This window comes from Bos mutus, chromosome 18 (assembly GCF_027580195.1).
Source record: "Bos mutus isolate GX-2022 chromosome 18, NWIPB_WYAK_1.1, whole genome shotgun sequence".
Taxonomy (NCBI): Eukaryota; Metazoa; Chordata; class Mammalia; order Artiodactyla; family Bovidae; genus Bos; species Bos mutus.
Window position 1 is genome coordinate 17,337,830 of NC_091634.1, and position 23,748 is coordinate 17,361,577.

A 23,748-nucleotide genomic window follows, 5' to 3' on the forward strand; every position below is an offset into this window, starting at 1 on the left:
GCTTCCAGATTCACCTCCCACAGGGACGTGCCCTCTCCCAGGACTTCTTACATCCCAGAGAGAAAACCTTATCTATGGGCACTCACAGCAGAAGGGAACAGCAAGAGGGGCTAGGCCTGGAGACCCTGCTGCCCTTGACCACCACCCCCAGGCATACCATCCTGCTTCCTCCCTCCCAACGAGCACTACTACCCCCAACAAACTATCCCCCAGGATGTGCGCAGATAATGACCTTTCCAGCTCCACAGCACCCCCTCCATTCAAAGGCTGAAAGCCTCAGGGAGTTTGTGCAGGATTCCTGGGCACGGATCAGACAACTGCCCTCAGAATCTGCCCCCAGAAGCAGCTTGGACAGGACTGGGAAGGATGCAGTGAGACGGCACTGGGCAAGGATCATGAGGGCCATCTGGACCCTCTTTCCTACCCTCAAACATCTCAAAGGTCAACTCTCTGGTCACTAGCAAGGCCAGCAGAAGCAGTGCTCCCTTCCTTGTGGTGGTAGCTGAAACGCTCTGCTCAGGGCAGGATTTTTGTTGCTATATAAACCACTAGCTCCCTAAGCCAGCCCACATCCCTCGCAGGAGAACCACAGGCCTGTGGCCAGGCGTGGCTCCCTCGGACCTCGGGGTGTTTATAGTGGAAGCCCATCGTACTCTGAGATCAGAGCTACTGGAGAACATGTAGGGGTACCTTTGCCAAAAACCAACTGGAGCTGACATTTCCAAATGCTCTGTTGTCTGGGTCCCAACCATCTCCTGTTTTCCTGATCATTCTTCCCCCAGCCTATCCAGGTTCTGAGGTCAGCACTCTCCCAAACTGAGAAGATGGAATCATGGGAGGATCAACAACAAGTCTACACCACTATCAGGTAGAAAAAAAGGTGATTGGGCATCCTTCCTTTTTCCCCAAGGTTAAGTCCTGGAGATAAGAATGTGGAGCTAGGTCTTACTGAAGCCCCCAAATATCTTAATGGTTAAAGTCTCTAGACTGGACCCTGAGGACTGGTGGACAGCAAACTTGGGCTCCAAATCATCCCAACCTGGAAACTAGAAGGACTTGAGGCCTCATGGGTTTTCTCAGGTGCTAGTAATTCTGTAATTTTGTATCATGCCACCAGCTTTTCTCAGGTACTTAAGGAAGCAAGTCCCTGGGCACTTTCTGGACCCCCAGTGACTCCAGCCTTACCCCTTCACACCCTCCTCCATCAGTAAACCTGGTCTCAAAAGTGTTTGGACTGCAGTCTATGCAGAAACACCAGAGAGAAGCTGCTGGGTTTGGGCGTGTCCTGTGTCAGATACTCTGAGGTCCACGGCCCTATAGGACACTGAGGACAGGAGTTCTAAGGTCCACTGGGTTGAGTTCACCAGAGTTGGCACTCCATGTGTGAAAACTCTCTGAAGAGAAAACTCAACCTTCCAGGATGGGAAAGCAGTTTGTTAGCACAACAAGATGAGATGGTCCTTGAAAACTCTAGAAGGAAGTGTTAGAAACTTCCCAAAGGCCAAACTGAAAATAGTTTGACAAACAAAATAAATAAGAGTATTAGATGATAACTCAAAGCATAAAGTAATACTTGTGAGTCCATATTGATATAAATAAATGATTAAATAAATGCAGACTTCCTTGGTTGTCCAGTGGTTAAGAACCCACCATTCACTGCAGTAGACACTGGTTCAAGCCCTGGTCAGGGAAGTAAGAATCCACATGCCCTGGGGCACTATAAAACCCTCACACACCAACTAGAGAGAACGTGCTCTGCAAACAGAGGGTCCTTGTGCTGAAACATAGAGCTGACACAGCAAGACAAAGACCCAGCACCCCTAAACTAACCTGAAGTAATGTGGGAGAGGAGACAACAATTCCTTATAGAAACATCCCAAATAACAGACAGAGATTATTCCCTCCAGGACAGGTAACTGACAGCTCTCCCCCTCTGGAATATCAGTAGACAGAGTAACTTATTTTCAAAGAGAAGAGGAGGGGAGGGGGAAAACAGTGCAGAAACCTGGCAAACACAACATAATCAACTAATCAAGGCTGAAATCCCCAGTGGTAAGACACACAGCTGTCAATGTGTACCCTGAGTGAGTGAAGCAACAGTTAGAACTGGACATGGAATTACAAACTGGTTCAAAATTTGGAAAGGAGTACATCAAGGGTATATATCGTCACCCTGCTTATTTAACTTATATGTAGAGTACATCATGCAATATGCTGGGCTGGATGAAGCACAAGCTGGAATCAAGATAGCCAGGAGAAAGGTCAATAAACTCAGTTATGCAGATGACACCAATCTTATGGCAGAAAATGAAGAGGAACTAAAGAGCCTCTGATGAAAGTGAAAGAAGAGAATGAAAAGCTTGGCTTAAAACTCAACATCCTGTCCCATGACTTCATGACAAATAAGTTCATTTCAGTTGCACAGTTCAGTTCAGTTCAGTTCAGTCGGTCAGTCGTTTCCGACTCTTTGCGACCCCATGAATCTCAGCACGCCAGGCCTCCCTGTCCATCACCAACTCCCGGAGTTCACCCAGACTCATGTCCATCGAGTCGGTGATGCCATCCAGCCATCTCATCCTCTGTCATCCCCTTCTCCTCCTGCCCCAAATCCCTCCCAGCATCAGAGTCTTTGCCAATGAGTCAACTCTTCGCATGAGGTGGCCAAAGTACTAGAGTTTCAGCTTTAGCATCAGTCCTTCCAAAGAAATCCCAGGGCTGATCTCTTTCAGAATGGACCGGTTGGATCTCCTTGCAGTCCAAGGGACTCTCAAGAGTCTTCTCCAACACCACAGTTCAAAAGCATCAATTCTTTGGCGCTCAGCCTTCTTCACAGTCGAACTCTCACATCCATACATGACCGCATGAAAAACCATAGCCTTGACTAGACGAACCTTTGTTGGCAAAGTAATGTCTCTGCTTTTGAATATGCTATCTAGGTTGGTCATAACTTTCCTTCCAAGGAGTAAGCGTCTTTTAATTTCATGGCTGCAATCACCATCTGCAGTGATTTTGGAACCCCCCAAAAATAAAGTCTGACACTGTTTCCACTGTTTCCCCATCTATTTCCCATGAAGTGATGGGACCGGATGCCATGATCTTCGTTTTCTGAATGTTGAGCTTTAAGCCAACTTTTTCGCTCTCCACTTTCACTTTCATCAAGAGGCTTTTGAGTTCCTCTTCACTTTCTGCCATAAGGGTGGTGTCATCTGCATATCTGAGGTTATTGAGATTTCTCCCGGCAATCATGATTCCAGCTTGTGTTTCTTCCAGTCCAGCGTTTCTCATGATGTACTCTGCATAGAAGTTAAATAAACAGGGTGACAATATACAGCCTTGACGAACTCCTTTTCCTATTTGGAACCAGTCTGTTGTTCCATGTCCAGTTCTAACTGTTGCTTCCTGACCTGCATACAGATTTCTCAAGAGGCAGATCAGGTGGTCTGGTATTCCCATCTCTTGAAAAATTTTCCACAATTTATTGTGATCCACACAGTCAAAGGGTTTGGCATAATCAATAAAGCAGAAATAGATGTTTTTCTGAAACTCTCTTGCTTTTTCCATGATCCAGTGGATGTTGGCAATTTGATCTCTGGTTCCTTTGCCTTTTCTCAAACCAGCTTGAACATCTGGAAGATCATGGTTTAAATATTGCTGAAGCCTGGCTTGAAGAATTTTGAGCATTATTTTACTAGCGTGTGAGATGAGAGCAATTGTGCGGTAGTTTGAGCATTCTTTGGCATTGCCTTTCTTTGGGATTGGAATGAAAACTGACCTTTTCCAGTCCTGTGGCCACTGCTGAGTTTTCCAAATTTGCTGGCATATTGAGTGCAGCACTTTCACAGCATCATCTTTCAGGATTTGAAATAGCTCCACTGGAATTCCATCACCTCCACTAGCTTTGTTCGTAGTGATGCTTTCTAAGGCCCACTTGACTTCACATTCCAGGATGTCTGGCTCTAGGTCAGTGATCACACCATCGTGATTATCTTGGTCGTGAAGATCTTTTTTTGTACCGGTCTTCTGTGTATTCTTGTCATCTCTTCTTAATATCTTCTGCTTCTGTTAGATCCATACCATTTCTGTCCTTTATTGAGCTCATCTTTGCATGAAATGTCCCCTTGGTATCTCTAATTTTCCTGAAGAGATCTCTAGTCTTTCCCATTCTGTTGTTTTCCTCTATGTCTTTGCATTGATCGCTGAAGAAGGCTTTCTTATCTCTTCTTGCTATTCTTTGGAACTCTGCGTTCAAATGGGTATATCTTTCCTTTTTTCCTTTGCTTTTCGCTTCTCTTCTTTTCACAGCTATTTGTAAGGCCTCCCCAGACAGCCATTTTGATTTTTTGCATTTCTTTTCCATGGGGATGGTCTTGATCCCTGTCTCCTGTACAATGTCATGAACCTCATTCCATAGTTCATCAGGCACTCTATCTATCAGATCTAGTCGTGTCCAAAACTTTACAATCCCATAGATGGCAGCACTTCAGGTTTTCCTGTCCATCACAACTCCCAGAGCTTGCTCAAACTCAGGTCCATTGAGTCAGTAATGCCATCTAACCATCTAATCCTCTGTTGTCTCCTGCTCCTTCTGCCTTCCATCTTTCCCAGCATCAGGATCTTTTCTAATGAGTCAGGTTTTCGCGTCAGGTGACCAAAGTGTTGGAGCTTTAGCTTCAGGACTGATGATGAATCACAAGCAGGAATCAAGATTGCTGGGATAAATATCAATTGCCTCAGATATGAGGTAAATAGATGGCAAATAGATGAGGAAAAAATTGAAACAGTGACTGACTTTATTTTCTTGGGCCTCAAAATCACAGTGCATGGTGACTGCAGCCATGAAATCAAAAGATGCTTGCTCCATGGAAGAAAAGCCATGGCAAACATAGACAGAGTATTAAAAAGCACAGACAACACTGCTGACAAAGGTCCATATATTCAAAGGTATGGTTTTGCCAGTAGTCACTTATGGATATGAGAGTTGGACCGGAAAGAAGGCTGAAAGCCAAAAAATTGATGCTTTCAAACTGTGGTGCTGGAGAAGACTCTTGAGAGTCCCTTGGATACAAGGAGATCAAACCAGTCGATCCTAAAGAAAATCAACCCTGGACATTGATTGGAAGGACTGATACTGAAACTGAAGATCTAATACTTTGGTGATCTGATGTGAAGAGCTGACTATCGGAAAAGACTCCGAAGCTAGGAAAGACTGAGGGCAGCGGGAGAAGGGAGCAACAGAGGATGAGATGGTTGGATGGCATCATTGACTCCATGGACATGAGTTTGAGCAAACTCCAGGAGATAGTGAAAGACAGGGAAGCCTAGCAGGCTGCAGTCCATGGGGTCACAAAGAGTAGGACATGGCTGAGTGACTGAACAACAACAATAACAACAAGATCAATTTTATAAGAGTACCACTTAAAAAAATTTTTTTGGACTGCTCTGATGGTCCCTTAGTTAAGATTCCATGCTTCCACTGCAGCAGGCTAGAGTTCGATCCCTGGTTTAGGGAACTAAGATTCTGCATGCTGCACAGTGGGACCAATAATGAATTAATAAATAAATGACATGCAAAGACAAACATAGACTCTTATGTGAAACCACTTCAAAAAAAAATCTTGCTTTTTAAAATTGGGATTACATTAAACTAACTGCTGTTTGTATGTTTCTGGCTAGGGACAATACAGGATACTAGTTCTCTACCAGGCATTGAATCTGTGTGCCCTGTAGTGGAAGCTCAGAGTCATAAACACTGAACCATCAGGGAAGTGCAAACTACCTGCTACTTGTAAGGGAAAACATTATTTGCTTGAAAATTTCCTTTGAATAATCTATCCGTTTATATAAATTGTGTGTATATTTGGCCCTCATGAAAATTTTAGAAGTTTAAAAAGATCCATTAAGTAAATAAATATTAAGCAAAGATCAATTCTGTGCTTTTCAATGTTTTAGTTTTGGGACTGGAGATTTAAATTCAAATGTTACGACTAAGGTTAAAATGAGGCTGGATGATATCACTAACAAACTGAACACATATACAGAAGGAAAGACATGCAGAGACTGATCCCTAGTATAGGACTCAACCATACAGACCTGAGAAGGATCTTCCAGTAAAGCAGGAGGAAAACAAACTGTGATGTCATGAAAGTCAAAGTGAAAGAGTGGGGTGGGGGTGGAGGAGAAATGAGCTGTGAAAAATGAATAATTAATTACTGGGATGATGGCAATTAAATAATTACTCCACATAAATCCAGAGGAAAATGCTTGGGAGATCGATCTAGATTGTTTTAACTTTTGGTCATTTTTCTCAATGTCATTTTTTAAAAGGCCACTCCATGATTCAATAAACTTATTATTATATGTTAAACTATCTTTGATTCTATCTATGTGTTTTGTCTTCTGTCACAATGACCAGATATCTATTATTCCACTAAAATTAGATTATTTATGGAGACAAACTTTTATTGTAATATTTGGTGAAAACAATCCTCCTTACAGTTCCTATTTACCTCAATTTTCTTGGCTGACTTGAAGAATTTAGTTTTGGAGGTAAACTTTAAGTCAAATTTCATTAGAACAAAAATTTATTTATGGGGAGGTGAGTCAGAGGCTTCCTTGGTGGCTCAGATAGTAAAGAATCTGCCCAAAATGCAGGAGACCTGGAGTGATATGTGGGTTGGGAAGATCCCCTGAAGGACGGCACAGCAACCCACTTGAGTATTCTTGACTGGAGAATCCCATGACAGAGGTGCCTGGCAGGATACAGCCCATAAAGTCACAGAATAAGATACAACTGAAGCAACCGAGCTGCACAAACACAAAATACTCAATCTAGCAGAGCACACAGAACTTGGTACATGCAAAATCAAGGTGTAGAAGAGTGATTCAGTATATTTAATACCTAATTTCACACAGCAGGTCAGAGAAGAGCTGAGACTCAAGGCCCTAGCCACTAGTCCCAAGTCCCAAGTTTAGTTCCCAGTGTGTAAACTTATGCCTGCTGGTTAGAAGGTAGACATATCTTACCAGTTATGCCACTCTTTATGTGGGTCATGCTGACTGTAGCCTGACTTTGTGCTAGACCCTAGAACACAGGGCTAAAATCTAGTCCCCTCCCTTTTAGCCTCATAAATCTCCTATGGTAATGCAACTACCCATTTTATGCTTTTAGAAGTGGGTGGAGGATTTGGGACAGGAGACCATGTGGACATATCTGCATTTCACACTTCACAGCATGAGCTATTTCCAGTGAAACAAATTTCTCACTGGGGTAGCTTCTTCCAGCCACTCCCTTCATCCTGGTTCAACACATCTTGGGTTCCTGGTCCTCAGTGCAGGACCAAGAACATCAGTGGCACTAAGTGTCCCTGAAGAAATGCTGGCTCCTCAGAAGACACCCACCTAAGAAGCATAAAATGGCAAATGCCATTGGGAGAAAAAGGGGACCAGTGATGACCCTCTTAGGTCATCTCTGAAGTCACCTGTCAACAACCAGAGGGACTGGAGACTTTGAAACTGTGCTGAAGGCCAGAGTGAGACATATATTATCTGTGCCCCAAAACAACAATTTTATCCAGCCAGGCTGGTGATGTCACAGGTTACACATTTGTTATTTTGCTTAATCTTCACACAAAATCCCCATGTAGCAGATGACAGAATGACTTGGAAAGTTACAACAACCTTGCTCATACTCCCACAGTTTGCCAGGGATGGGGTGTAGGTTCTGTCTGACCCTGGTCCCAAGCTCTCAATGACCACGTGTGTCACTTTTCACCATCACTGAAGACCTCCTGCCTCACATCCTCCCTGCACAGAACACAGACACTGGGCACAATGAACAATGCTGCAGTGATTTTATTTCAGCCTGAGAGAGGCCACATCAGGTGGGGAAGGTGTCTGGATTCCAGCTTTGGGAACAGAAGGAGAACTGGGCAGGAAGATCAAGTGCAGACCTGGCACAACTGGCAGAGCTTATCACAACAAAGATAGCAGATTGGAAGCCAATCCTCTAACACCATTCACCACCAAGGACAATTTATAGCCAATGCAATCATTACTGAAGATGATGGACAGCTGCAAGAGAAAAGGAGGCAGAGGGACACTTGAGGCTACAGTTGGGCTATCCTGTCTCCCCAGGATCAACTCACACCTCACTCTCAGGGATTCAGCCCCATCCCCAACAAGAACCTCTACCCACAGACCCACCACTGGAAAGGGGTTGCCAGCAGGCACCAGGATGAGGATGGCTCTCTATTAGACCAGGCACAGGTGTCAGGAGGGAGACAGATCCACCAGTCACACCAGGGAGGGGAGGAGATGACAAGGGTCAGCAGGGAACAGCTGGGGCTGGTCCTGAAGGAGGAATATGGTGCTGAGGACTGGGTTTGGGTCACACCTCCTGCACCTGAGCCTATTCTTTCAGGTGTCCTGGGTGGATGGAATGTGCATGCAGGTGTCATAAACAACCCCTTGTGCCCTGGGGGCTTCATTTAGTGCATGATATTCTGGATTGTGGCAAACCTCTCTTTTCTGAATGATTAACAATTTGTGGAAAATATGCAGAGACTGTTCAAAATCTCAAATACTAAATCACAAGAAAAACAACCACAGCAAAAAGATGGTTCTTCAAGAGATACTGTTTGCCCAAGTGAGTGGTTGCATGTACCTAGAAACTGCCCCAGGATATTAGGCACCAAAACCCCAGAGTGGAAATTCTGGCCTGTAGGCACTGGGAACACGTCAGTGGAAATGGGGCTCTGAGCCAGAGCAATGGCCATCAAAAAGGGATAAAGAGGAGGTGATGTGACCACAGGTCAGAAAGATCATAAGCCAGGGAGTCCCATGCTGGAAGAAGACCTAAAACCTGGGGTTCCTTTTAAATATTCTAAAGTAGAGATGACAGGACTGCTACACGTGTGTGAGCTGAATGCTTCTTTTCCTGCAAAGATTAAAATGTTACTCCTCCCATGCTACTTCCTCTCAGTGAGAAAAAAAAATTACAGGACTCAACACACTTGTCCTAGTGCACTGACAGTAGTCCCCTATTCTGTGTGAGCTGATTGACATGATATGGACATATTTGGTAACAAGAGGCTGGGGGTGCAGGTGGACTGTGCTTGCATATTACAGGTGCTGCAGGTTGGGGCAAATGTTTTATGTGCTTCTCTGTTTATAGCTCTATCACACATTCCATGATTGAATGATCTATTACCATGTGGCATACTGAACTATGCTGCATGTGAGTTCTCAAGGTAACTGTGGGTAAAGGTAAGTTACCTTATATTTCAGATCAATTAAAGCCTGTTCTCAGGTTCTGCTTCAACAAAGCACTCCCAGATTTTTTCAGCAGCTGCTTTTTCAGCTTCATTGATGCTAAATCAATCGAATCCAAGGTTTCATTCAATGCTTTACTTGGGAGTGCAAGGATCACAGCAAAAAGGGTTTCATAAAACACAGGGCAGGCTTCCGCTACAGGCAGAGACAAAACATCTCATTGAAAGAATCACTAGGTCAGAGGTTCCTGGTTCCCACCACTTGGTAAGAACTCACACATCCAAAGCTTCCAGATTCACATTCCACAGAGACTCTGCCTCTCCCAGGACTGCTTACATATCCCAAGAAATCTTCCCTATGAGGAACTCCCAGCAGAGGGAGCAGCAAGAGGGGCTAGGCCTGGAGACCCCTCTGTCCTTGACCACTGCCCCCAGGCATACCAGCCTGCTAACGAGCACCACTACCCCCAAGAAACTATCCCCCAGGGTGTGTGCAGATAATGACCCTTCCAGCTCCATGCCATCCCCCAGCCCCATTCAAAGACTGAAAGCCCCAGGGAGTTTGTGCAGGACTCCTGACCACTGATCTGCCACCTGCCCTCAGAATCTGTCCCAGAATCAGCTTGGACAGGACTGGGAAGGATGCAGTGAGATGGCAATGGGCATGGATCAGGAGGGCCATCTGGACCCTCCTTCCTACCCTCACTTGTCTTGAAGGTCAGCTCTCTGGTCACCATCAAGGCCAGCACAAGCAGTGCTCCCTTCATCATGGTGGCAGCTGGAGTGCTCTGCTCAGGGCAGGGTTTTGCCTGCTTTATAAACCATTAGCTCCCCAAGTCCAGCCCACTTCCCTCCCAGTTGGACCACAGGCCTGTGGCCAGGTTCCAGGCACATGTGACTCCCTTGGCCCTTGGGATGTTTGCTGTGGAAAACCATCCTATTCTGAGAGCAGAACTCTTGGAGGACATGTTGGGGTATCTTTGCCAAAGGACAAGTGGAACTAAATGACTCCATTTGGAGCCAAAGGCTCTATTTTCTGGTCCATAACCATCACCTGTTTTCCTGATCATCCTTCCCCCAACCTAACCTGGCTCTGAGGAAAGCACTGCCCAAACTGAGCAGATGGAATCACAAAAATGTCAAGGACATATCTACGCCACTGTAAGGTAGAAAAAAGGTCATCCAGAATTCTGGCTTTTCTCCCACACTTTAATTCCTGTAAATAAGAACATGGAGCTGGACCTTACTGAAGCCCCCAGATGTCTTAACATCTGCAGTCTCTAGACAGGGCCTGACACTGCTGGTCAGCAGCCTTGGGCTCTGATTCATGCCCAACAAAGAACTCGCAGGATTTAAGGCCATGTGGCTTTTCTCAGGTGCTGATAATTCTGTACTTTTGGGTCATGCCACCAGCTTTCCTCAGACCCTTCAGCCTGCTGGTTCCTGAGCAGGCTCCAGCCTTGTGCCTTCTCCTGGCTTTCCTTCCTCCTCCACAGTGAGCCTGGTCTCAGGAGGTGCTTGCACTGTGCAGTCTATCCAGGAACATCAGGAAGAAGCTGTGGGTTTGAGGGTTTATCTCCTGGGGCAGAGACTCTGAGGTGCACAGCCCTACAGGCCACTGTGGACGGGAGTTCTAAGGCCCAGAGGGCTGGGTTGATCAGAGTTGGCAGTCTGTATGTGAAAACTCTTTCAGAGTCAAACTCAACCTTCCACGTTAGGAAAGCAGTTTGTTGGGACAAACCATTTGAGACGGCCATTGAAAACACTAGAAGGAAGCCTGAGAATCTCCTAATGGCCAAACTGGAAAGGGTTTGACAGACAAAATAAGTAACAGAGTATTCGATGATAAACCAATGTAAAAAGTAATATGTGTGAATCCATACTGATATAAATTACTGTCTAAATAAATAAATGTGGGAGAGGAGACAACCATTCCTTACAGAAACATCCTAAATAATAGACATAGACTATCCCCTTCAGGAGGAAGAACCTACTGCCCTGCCCTCCCTGAGTGTGGGCTAGACTTAGGAACTCGTCTCCAAAGAAAAGAGGAGGAGAAGAAAGCACTGCAAAAACCTGGCTACTCAAATGATCAGCTACTCAAGGCTGATTAGGAGAAGGCAATGGCACCCCCCCTCCAGTACTCTTGCCTGGAAAATCCCATGGATGGAGGAGCCTGGTGGGCTTCAGTCCATGGGGTCGCTAAGAGTCGGATATGACTGAGCGACTTCACTTTCACTTTTCACTTTCATCCATTGGAGAAGGAAATGGCGACCCACTCCAGTGTTCTTGCCTGGAGAATCCCAGGGACGGGGGAGCCTGGTGGGCTGCCTTCTATGGGGTTGCACAGAATCGGACACGACTGAAGTGACTTAGCAAGGCTGATTATTCCCAGTGGTAAGGCACACTGCTGTCACATGTACCCTGATGTAAGGGGACTGGAAGGGAGCTTCACCTGTGTGGTGTCTTCCTCGAAACCCAAAGTCTGAACCCCACTCGACAGTATCAGAACAACAGCAGCTAAACTTAGCTTGGGGGCCTTCTACCGTCCCTGGTCCCTGATAGTTCTCCTCAAGACTCTTAAGGCCATGACAGACCAGGAGAGAATGAGTAACTCGACAGAGCAGAGAACACCAGGGACACATGACAGGGAATGCAGTGAGTTTCAGGTCTGGATAGGATCCTGGAATCCAAGATTAATGGACAAGCTGCTGAAATTCAGATAAATTTAACATTTATTTAGCAGTAAAGTTCCAATGTTGTCTCTCAGTTTTGAAAAATATTTGCACTTTTTCTATAAAACTAAAATTATTCCAACTTAAAATTTTCCTAATAACAAGTTGAAACAGGAAGCTCAACTCTGTACTCTGTGACAACCTACGGGGGTGAGATGTGGTGGAGGATGGGGATTATCCAAGATAGAACGGATATATGTTTATTTATGGCTGAGTCCTGTTGTTGTATGGCAGAAAGCAATACACTATTGCAAAGTAATATCCTCCAATTTAAAATACATTAAAAACAACAACAACGACCTGCATTAGGACAGGGCTACAGCAGCAGCATTTCTACATTGACCCTAACCAGCTCTTCACTCTGATGTCACCAAATGTTCCCATGATTGGGGATGCCTCAGAGGACCCTGTGGCACCCTTGAAAGGGCACTGGGCTGGATCCATAGTAGCCACCTGTGTTACTCAGCACTCCAGGCCATGGTTCCTCTCCTCATAGAGCTGCAGAGGGCATTTGGGGGCAGTGTCTTCTCAAGGACAGGAGGCATGGGATCCATGGGCAGCTGTCTCACCACACAGAAGTCCTGCCACCACAGACAAAGAGCCAACATGTGCAGCCTGGGCCATGTGGTGTTCACCTTCCTGCCCAGGAAACCTTAACTCACACCTGCAGCCACTTGAGGCCCTCCTGGGGAGACCTTCAGAGGGGTGGACCCCAGGCAGCAGGAGCCATGGTGAGGAAGGTCTCCACGGAGGTCAGCTGACACTGCAGCTCAGTACTTGGTGCCTCTTTGCCAAGAGCAGTTACCGGATGTGAATCCTATTTGGCACAAGGTTCTGCCTATTATCACACCACGTGTCAGAACCTCTGTCACAGAACCTGTGTCAGATTAGCTCTTCAGCAAACATTAATCTGCCACAGGTGGCTCAGAGAAGGGACAGCCAGGTGCCTCCAGCAAAAAGTTAGTTGATTCTGACTTATCAAACATTTTAAACATTTACCTTATTCAGCTCAGCTCAGTTCAGGTCAGTTCAGTCACTGAGTCATGTCAGACTCTTTGTGACCCCAATTACTGCAGTACGCCAGGCCTCCCTGACCATCACCAACTCCCAGAATTTACTCAACCTCATGTCCATTGAGTTGGTGATGCCATCCAACCACCTCATCCTTTGTTGTCCCCTTCTCCTCTCGCCTTCAATCTTTTCCAGCATCAGGGTCTTTTCAAATGAGTCAGCTCATTGTGTCACATGGCCAAAATATTGGAATTTCTGCTTCAACATCAGTCATTCCAATGAATATTCAGGACTGATTTCCTTTAGGATGGACTGGTTGGATCTCCTTGCAGTCCAAGGGACTCTCAGGAGTCTTCTCCAACACCACAGTTCAAAAGCATCAATTCTTTTGCACTCAGCTTTCTTTATAGTCCAACTCTTAAATCCATACATGATTACTGGACAATCCATAGCCTTGACTAGATGGACGTTTGTTGGCAAAGTAATGTCTCTGCTTTTTAATATGTTGTCTAAGGTTGGTCATAAGTTTTCTTTCAAGAAGTAAGCATCTTTTTATTTTATGGCTGCAGTCACCATCTGAAGTGACTGTGGAGCCCACAAAAGTAAACTCTGCCACTGTTTCCACTGTTTCTCCACCTGTTTGCCATGAAGTGATGGGACTGGATGCCATGATCTTTGTTTTCTGAATGTTGAGGTTAAAGCCAATTTTTTCACTATCCTCTTTCACTTTCATCAAGAGGCTCTTTAGTTTTTCTTCACTTTCTTCCATAAGGGTGGTGTCATCTGCATATCTGAGGTTATTGATATTTCTCCCAGAAATCTTGATTCCAGCGTGTGCTCAATCCTGGCCAGCATTTCTCATTAATTCCAGGCAATATTCATAAACACATCAACAGTAAGTAGCATGAAAGATATTCCTGCTTATCGACTCCAGAGAAAGGCAATATTTCTGCCATTATTCTAACAAACACTGTGCAACATCTACCGAATGCTGGACCCTCTCTTAGTCCTGGGATGCAGCAGCACACAGCACAGCTTTTGCTCTCCTGCTGCTCTTCATCACCTAAGAGGGAGTGAAAGAGAGTGACCCCACAAGTAGAAGTGGTCTGGGCGAAGATGAAGCAGGGGGACAAGACAGATGGCTGTGGGGGGAGAAGACGGGCAGAAGGCTTTGATATTAGAGCTCAGTAGTTTGGGAAATCTGTGCTTTGTGATACCTGAAGACACCTGAGGATGAGGGAGCAAATCATGGAGCCACTGGAGGAAGAGCCTTCCAGGCCAGGAGGGCTCTACATGCAGAGGCCCTACTGCAGGAACACACTTGGTCAGGATAGATAAGTCTTATGGACTCTGTGGGAGAGGGAGAGGGTGGGGAGATTTGGGAGAATGAAATTGAAACATGTATAATATCATGTATGAAACGAGTTGCCAGTCCAGGTTTGATGCACGATACTGGATGCTTGGGGCTGGTGCACTGGGACAACCCAGAGGGAGGGTATGGGGAGGGAGGAGGGAGGAGGGTTCAGGATGGGGAACACAAGTATACCTGTGACAGATTCATTTCAATATTTGGCAAAACTAATACAATATTGTAAAGTTAAAAAAAAAAAAAAAAGAAGCAGACAGGAGACACTGAGGGAGAGAGAAAGGCAAGGATAACTTCATAGAGGCAGCAACAGTGCAGGGCTGGTTGTGCAACTGGCCCAGAGATTGTGGCCCAGAAAGGGCTTGGCTTTACGTCAAGAGGAGAGGTCTGGTGGGAACAGTACAGAGACACTCAAGAGGTGAAAGAGTTTGCAAAAACTGAGGGACCTAAAGACTGTCATGCTGACTGAAATGTCAGACAGAGAAGCAGAAATGTCCTAGGACATCTCTTATATGCAGAACCTAAAAAGACAAGATACAGAGGAATTTATTTACAAGCCAGAAAGTGATGACAGACTTAGAGAACAAACTTATGATTGCTAGAGGGAACAATAAATGCTGGAGAGGGTGTGAAGAAAAGGGAACCCTCTTACAGTGTTGGTGGGAATGCAAACTAGTACAGCCACTATGGAGAACAGTGTGGAGATTCCTTAAAAAACTGGAAATAGAACTGCCATATGACCCATCAATCCCACTGCTAGGCATACACACCGAGGAAACCAGAATTGAAAGGGACACATGTACCCCAATGTTCATTGCAGTACTGTTTATAATAGCCAGGACATGGATGCAACCTAGATGTCCATTGGCAGACGAATGGATAAGAAAGCCATGGTACATGTACACAATGGGATATTACTCAGCCATTCAAAAGAATAGATTGGAATCAGTTCTAATGAGGTGGATGAAACTGGAGCCTATTATACAGAGTGAAGTAAGCCAGAAAGAAAAACACCAATACAGCATACTAACTGGAAGAAGCACAAGCTGGAATCAAGATTGCCAGGAGAAATATCAATAACCTCAGATATGCAGACGACACCACCATTATGGCAGAAAGTGAAGAGGAACTCAAAAGCCTCTTGATGAAAGTAAAGAGGAGAGTGCAAAAGTTGGCTTAAAGCTCAACATTCAGAAAACAAAGATCATGGCATCTGGTCCCAATACTTCATGGGAAATAGATGGAGAAACAGTGGAAACAGTGTCAGACTTTATTTCGGGGGGCTCCAAAATCACTGCAGATGGTGATTGCAGCCATGAAATTAAAAGACGCTTACTCCTTGGAAGGAAAGTTATGACCAACCTAGATACCATATTCAAAAGCAGAGACATTACTTTGCCAACAAAGGTCCGTCTAGTCAAGGCTATGGTTTTTCCGGTAGTCATGTATGGATGTGAGAGTTGGACCGTGTAGAAAGTTGAGTGCTGAAGAATTGATGCTTTTGAACTGTGGTGTTGGAGAAGACTCTTGAGAGTCCCTTGGACTGCAAGGAGATCCAACCAGTCCATTCTGAAGGAGATCAGTCCTGAGTGGTCTTTGGAAGGAATGATGCTAAAGCTGAAACTCCAGTACTTTGGCCACCTCATGCGAAGAGTTGACTCATTAGAAAAGACTCTGATGCTGGGAGGGATTGGGGGCAGGAGGAGAAGGGGATGACAGACGATGAGATGGCTGAATGGCATCACCGACTCGACAGACGTGGGTTTGGGTGAACTCCGGGAGTTGGTAATGGACAGGGGAGCCTGGAGTGCTCTGATTCATGGGGTCGCAAAGAGTCGGACACGACTGAGCGACTGAACTGAACTGAACTGAACGCATATCTATGGAATTTAGAAAGATGTTAATGATAATCCTATATGAAAGACAGCAAAAGAGACACAGATGTATAGAACAGTCTTTTGGACTCTGTGGGAGAAGGCGAGGGTGGGATGATTTGAGAGAATAGCATTGAAACATGTATATTATCGTATGTGAAACATATCGCCAGTCCAGGTTCAGTGCATGAGACAGGGTGCTCGGGGCTGGTGCATGGGATGATCCAGACGGATGGGATGGGGAGGGAGGTGGGAGGGGATTCTGGATGGGGAACACATGTACACCCATGGCTGATTCATTTCGGTGTATAGCAAACCCACTACAATTCTGTAAAGTGATTAACCTCCAATTCAAGTAAATAAATTTTAAAAAAAGAAAGGGAAGGATGAGGGTAGGAACAGTTATGGAGTTTGGGATGCTCATGTACACACTGTGATATTGAAAATAGATAAGGATCATATGCCATGATCAAGTCAGGTAATTTTAAGCAATGCAAAGATTCTTGAATATATTCAAATCAATCAATGTGATGCATCATATTAACAAATTAAAACATAAAATTAATGATAATTTCCATAAAGGCAATAAAACTTTCCAACAAAGTTCAGCACCCATTTATGATAGAAATTCTCAAGAAAATTGGCATAGAAGGAATCTATCTGAACATAATAAAACTCATGTACCATAATCCCACAGGAAATATTGTTCTCAATGGTGAAAAACAGAAAGCATTTCCTTCAAGATCAGGAACAAGACAAGGGTGCCCACTCTGACCACTACTATTCAGCATAGTTTTGGAAGTCCAGCCATGGCAATCAGAGAAGAAAAAGAAATACAGAAACACACACTGGAAAGGAAGAAGTAAAACTCACTGTTTGCAGATGACATGATATTATACATAGCAAACATTAAAGATACTATCAAAAAATTACTACACCTAAACAGTGAATTTATTTTTATAATCATAGGAAGGAATTACTTGTATTTTATAGTTATATAAAGGAATTACTTGAAAAAATTACTCACTGTTTTCAGCTGACATGATATTATACATAGAAAATATTAAAGATAGTATCAAAAAATTACTAGACCTAAACAGTAAATTTATTTTTATACTCATATAAAGGAATTCTATACACTAACAATGAATATTCAGAAAGATAAATTAAGGAATCAATTCCATTCACCATTGACATAAAAAGAATAAAATACCTAGCAATAAACCTACCTAAGGAGACAAAAGAGCTGTATACAGAAATCTATAAGACACTGATGAAAGAAATTAAAGATGACATAAACAGATGGAAAGATATACCATGTTCTTGGAAGGGAAGAATCATTAATGTGAAAATGACTATACTACTCAATGCAATCTATATAAATTTACCAATGGGATTTTTCACACAATTAGAACAAAAAAATTCACAATTCATACGGAAACACAAAGACCCCTTATAGGTAAAGTGATCTTGCAAAAGAAGAATGGAGCTGGAGGAATCAATCTTCTTGATTTCAGACTATACTACAAAGTTACACTCATCAAGACAGTATGGAACAGGCAGAAAAACAGAAACATAGACTAACAGAACAAGATAGAAAACCAGAAAAAACACACACACACACACCTATGGGCATTTTATCTTTAACAAGGGAGGCAAGACTACGTGAACGTGAACATTGCTCAGTCATGTGCAAGTCTTTGCACTATACACCCCATGCACTATACAGTACGTGGAATTCTCCAGGCCAGAATACTGGAGTGGGTAGCCTGTCCCTTCTCCACGGGATCTTCCCAACCCAGGGGTTGAACCCAGGTCTCCCACAATGCAGCAGGTTCTTTACTAGCTGAGCCACAAGGAAAGCCCAAGAATACTGGACTGGGTAGCCTATCCATTCTTCAGCAGATCTTCCCAACCCAGGTATCAAACTGGGGTCTTGTGCATTGCAGGTGGATTCTTTACCAACTGACCTATGAGGGAAGCTACAATGGAGAAAAGACAGTCTTTTAAGACTGATGTTAGGGAAACTGGACAGCTACATGTATCACATAAAATGAAATTAGAACACTGCCTAGCACCATACACAAAGATAAAAAAATGAATTAAAAACTTAAATGTAAGATCAGAAATTACAAAAGTCTTAAAGGAAAACACAGGCAGAACACTTTTTAAAATAAATCACAAAAAGATCCTCTATGACCCACGTCCTAGAGTAACAGAAATAAAAACAAAAATAAACAAATGAGAACCAATCAAACTTAAGAGCTCTTGCACAGCAAAAGAAACCACAAACAAGATGAAAGGACAGCCCTCAGAATGGGACAAAATAAGTGCAAATGAAGCAAATGACAAAGTATTAATCTCCAAAATATACAAGCAACTCATGCAGCTCAACATCAGAGAAAAAAAATTTTAATGGGTAAAAGATCTAAACAGATATTTTTCCAAAGAAGGCATCCTAATGGCTAATCAATACATGAAAGAATGGTCAACATTGCTTATTATTAGAGAAATGCAAATCAAAACTACAATGAGGTATCACCTCACATCAGTCAGAATGGATATCATCAATAAATCTACAAACAATAAATGCTGGAGAAGATGTGGAGAAAAGGGAACCCTCTGGCACTGTTGGTGGGAATGTAAATTGGCATAGCCACTATGGACATTCCTTAAAAAACTAGAAATAAAACTATTCTATGACCAAACAATCCCACTACTGGACATATACACTAAGGAAATTATAATTGAACAAGACACATGTACCCCAAGTGTTCATTGCAGCACTATTCACAATAACTAGGACATAGAAGCAACTTAGATGTCCATCGACAGATCAATGGATAAACAAATGGTAGCACCCATATACAATGGAATACAAGGAACCCATATAGAAAGGAATGTATTTGAGTTAGTTTTAATTAGGTGGGTGAAACTAGAGCCTATTATACAGAGTGAAATAAGTCAGAAAGTCAAAAACAAATGTTGTGTATTAATGCATATATATGAAATCTAGAAAAATGGTACTGATGAACCTATATGCTGGGCAGAACAGAGATGTGGACATACACAACAGACTTATGGACACAGTGGGGGAAGGAGAGGGCAGGATGATTGAGAGAGCAGCATGGAAATACATACATTATCATGTGAAAAGAAATAGCTAATGGGAAGTTGTTGCATAGAGCAGGTAGTTCAGCCTGGTGCTCGTGAAACCTACAGGATGGGATGGGTTGGGAAGTAGGACAGAGGTACAAGAGGGAGGGGACATGTGTATACCTCTGACTGATTCATTTAGATGTATGGTAGAAACTGACATAACACTGGAAAGCATTTATTCTTCAATTTAAAATAAATAAATTTAAATAAATAGATAACCAACAAGGATAACTGTAGAGCCCAGGGAACTCTACTAATTGTTTTGTGTTAGACTAGATGAGAGGGGACTAGAGGAAAGAATGGATGATGTGCACACATATGGAAGAGTCCATTCATTGTCTACCTGGAAATATCATAATATTCTTAACTGGCTATAATCCCAATCCAAAAAAAAAGTTTAATTAAAAAGAAGAAGAAGAGGCTGCATAAAATGTTCCTGTGTAGAACATGGTACTATCAAAGTCACCAGGTGTCAGGTCCAGATCAAGAGAAAACTAGAAACCTGGGCAGAGCATACAAGAGATTTCAGGACTCTATAAACTGATTTGAGAAAGTGGTCCAACAGAGGCCACTGATGAGATCAAGGACAGTGATAACAGCAGGGTGGGAGCCACCAGAGAGCCTGACAAGGGACTCAGGGCTCATGCTCTGGCCTGCCTGGCACTTACTCCCTGTGAGACCATTCCTAAGCATGACCTTCCCAAAAACCCATGAGTCCACACTAATCTTTCTTCAAGGTCACATGTTCTAACAGGCTCCTACTGGCCATCATTCAGGAGGCATGATAGGGAACATTTTTGTCCTTTTTGGTCAACCTGGGGATTTTCAGTTGTTAATATTCCTGAGTCAGCTGCCCCTCCCACAGAGTCCTCCAGGGGCAGGAGGCTGAGCCAGTGCCCTCTGTGGACTCAAGGACTAGCATCTTGCCAACACACACAGCTCCTCCTGTGCAGCCCCTGGCACCTTCACACTGTGGCCTGGCAGAATCTCCTGATAAAAGAAAGCATGCAACACAGTCCCTGGGGTGAGGACAAGCACAGGCATAAAAGGGCTCCAGGTGAGCAGGGAGCACCTGCCACCGGCACCATGACGCGGGCTGGAGCTCTCCTGCTGCTCTGTGCTGCCTTGCTCTTCATCGTGGGCAGAAGTGAGTGGCTGCGACCTGGGCTCCCCAAGGGTTCTGACACCTCCCCAAGGCAGCACTGAGCCTCTCGGGAGCAGGAAGGGAATAGGGTGTTCTGATGAGTGCCTTACAGGGAATGTCCCGTTATCTTTCTGTTTCAGAGTGTGATGACATCTGCCCAGCCTTGAGGGACACTGTTGACCTGTTCATATCAGAAAGCCATGAGGCCTATATTGAACAAGTTGAAAAGTATAACCAAAACTCTGAGGCACTGGAAACATCCGATACCCTGAAGAGCTGTGTTGATGAGAAGTTGACAGTAGAGGATAAGCAGCATGCTCTCAGTGCTCTGGTGGGTCAGGCTGTGTGTGAATGTGCCTGTGGGGCCTGTGTAGGGGATGTCAGGGCCGATTCAGGGCACTGGGAGGTGGGGAGATCATATCCTCCCACCTGGCCCTTCCCTGGAAACCTGGGAGGAAAAAGATCCTCATGAATGAGCAGGTAGAGAGGATGTGGCTGACACCCACAGGGTGGGGAAGGATCATGGAGGGAGATTCAGTCCAGCACTGGAGCTCTTGAGCTGGCCCTGGCTGCTCAGCTCTGCCTGGTCAGAGGCCTGGGACCCTCCAGGCCCTCCTGATTCTGTGGTGCCACCTGCCTTTGGAGTCAGGGCCTCAGTGCTGGCCTCCCTGACACCAGCCTCTCCAGCACAGGAACCTGACTCTGCTGCAATCCATTCCTACTGAGACCTTCTCTTGTCCAAACATCAGTTTTTTCCCCAGTGCCTCAAGGACCTACTCCATTCCACCAAACACCCACATATGTCCTTGGTCCCTGGATGCCAAAGGGCCATTAAGCCACACATGCCCTAAGAGGAGGCTGTTCCAAAAGCTGCTCTCCTGCCCTCCCCAGGCCTGGGATGCCCAGAGTCGAGGGTCAGGGTGTATCTTTTCTCTGCTGCCATAGAGGTGGTGGGACAAGCAGCTGTTTCACCTCTAAGTGTCCAAGGGCCAGAGGGAGGAAGCAGAGAGGAATCAACTCACCCCTGATGACTTCCAGGAGTCACTCCTGAGCCCTGCCAGGTGGTCTTCAGCAGTGTCCCCCATTCTATCCCAGGAGACTGCCCTCAGCCCTCCAGGGAGACCACACAGTCTCTATCCCATTGGAGGAAGACTCTTTGGGATGTATCCACGTTTACCCACTCATTCAGAGGCCTCTCTCCACAGACCCTTCCTTTGTGTTCAGTGCAGCTTCATGTCTCTTGGAACCCTGAAGCCTCACCAGGTTTATGCATCTTCTCTTACAGAATAAAATATACTCAAGTTCTCTCTGCTGATGGAACTGTCCCTGCCAGGCACCCAAGGAAGCCACTTGCCTGATCCCTAAGTCATGTCAGCAACCTGCCACATCCAGGTGTCTGATTATAGAGGATTCCAGCAATAAAAAGCCTTGCAATTCACAGGAGAGTGCTTACTCTTTGACTTCAGAGAGGGGTGGGGAGGGAACACAGCCACAGTGGAGACCATCAGTGTGCCTTCCCACTGCAGCTGGATTTCCCAGTGAGCTGTCAGATGCTCCTCCAAACATTCAACAGGTGGAGCCTGGGTAATGATCATTACATCAGCTAGAGGGTCTGATCCTTCTGTTCACATCTGCTAGAGTGTGTTTTCAATTCTGTCACCAAGACCCACAGGTCATGAGCATATTCCATCAAATTTCAGACTTGCAGCAACCTTGAGGCGTAGGAAGTAATAATCCTCATCTTACAAGGGAGAATCTGAGGCTCAGAGAGGGTAAAGCTCCTGCTGAAGAGACACAGCCTTCCCCACCCATCCATGCTTGGGAGATGAGCTCAGCTAAATCACCCCATGACTGTTCACATATTACAGTCTTTCTTTGGGCCCCTGATTTGCATTTAAAAAATCAAACTCCCTCCATTCTCCAAGTCTGGTGTAAGGCCAAACTAAAATAATGACTGACAAATGGCCCTTGTCCTAAGTGCCTGACAGGAGAGGAAGAACAAAGGATCAAGGTCCACGTGCTGAACTCTGTCACTCTTTGGGCCTCAGTTTACCCTAATGCCAACCCCCCAGTTGTGGACTCAGCTCCTTCTACCTAAACACACTGTGAGTTGAGTCTCACATTCAGAGTGGACATCCAGCGACCTGGGGTTTCTTGGTCCTCCTGTGTCTCTGCTGCCTGCCCAGTAACAGGGCCCCATGCTCCCACTGTCTCATTTATTTTTGCCTGATCCCATCCCATCTCTAAGAGCTTCTTCCCACCCAACAGCTCCCTCTAAAGGTCAAATCTGCTGGGCTTACCCCACAGGTCTGGGTTTAGGACAGGGAATCTCTAAGGTCCTCATGCTGAGAGGCTTAGGACAGGTCCCCAAGGTGATCCAGAGCTGCTGCTTCTCCCTGTGGAGGGAGCCTGGGGACATGGGGAGGTATCCCTTACCCATAGTGACATCTGTCTCTTGTCTCTGCCCACCACTACATCCCCTCAGGGTCTGTCTGGGGGCACTTCTAAGATGGAGACCTGCCTCTGTGGGAGTTAACGTGTGTTGAGCCTGTATGAACAGGTCCTGGAGCAGGGACCCTTCTCCTCATCTGACCCAGGATGTGTATTCCATCCCACCCCCACCCAACTGATGTGAAAGCTCCAGGCCTTCAGGAAGGAGGAGAGGCCAACCTGATAAGTAAGGTGCCTCTTACAATGTCTTGGATATAAACTCACCCTGCTCTGCAGTGAGTGTACAAATGTGATGGGACCTGTCCAAAGATTCAGTGGAGATGAGTGAGGGGCAGTTGGTCCTCCTGGGACAGACACAATCCATCTCCTGGCTCTTGCTCAGCTGCACAGAACTCCTGGATCTGCTGGAGAGGCATCTGCATATTGCCCACTGCCCCCTCCCCTCTCCCTGCCTTCCTCTAATCTATAGCACCCTTATCTAATCTGGGATTAGTAGAAAAGGCAGCATCTGATTTCTCCCAAATCCTTTTCTGTCTGACATCCAAACCTCAGATCTGCCAAGGTAACTGTCAAAAACCTGTGGCTTTGGATCTTCTGATTCTCCCATGAGCCTCCTTTGAGATCCTAGGGCCCTGTTTCATTTTCCCTAGGCCAACCTGAGTTCACCTGCAGCTGTGGGATAATCCCCCACTGCAGACACTCCCCTCCTCAAACTCCTGCATCTCCCCTACCTGCTTGG

The 23,748-nt window shown here is 45.1% G+C and overlaps 1 long non-coding RNA gene across 1 annotated transcript in view; it reads right to left on the reverse strand.

The window, feature by feature from the left end:
* LOC106700847 (uncharacterized) overlaps nucleotides 1–10,041 on the reverse strand; it is a 59,071-nt gene extending 49,030 nt beyond the window's left edge. Inside the window, exon 1 of the long non-coding RNA XR_011467561.1 lies at nucleotides 9,970–10,041. This is a non-coding gene — a long non-coding RNA (uncharacterized lncRNA). The remainder of the gene's footprint in view (nucleotides 1–9,969) is intronic.
* Between the last annotated feature and the right edge of the window lie 13,707 nt (nucleotides 10,042–23,748).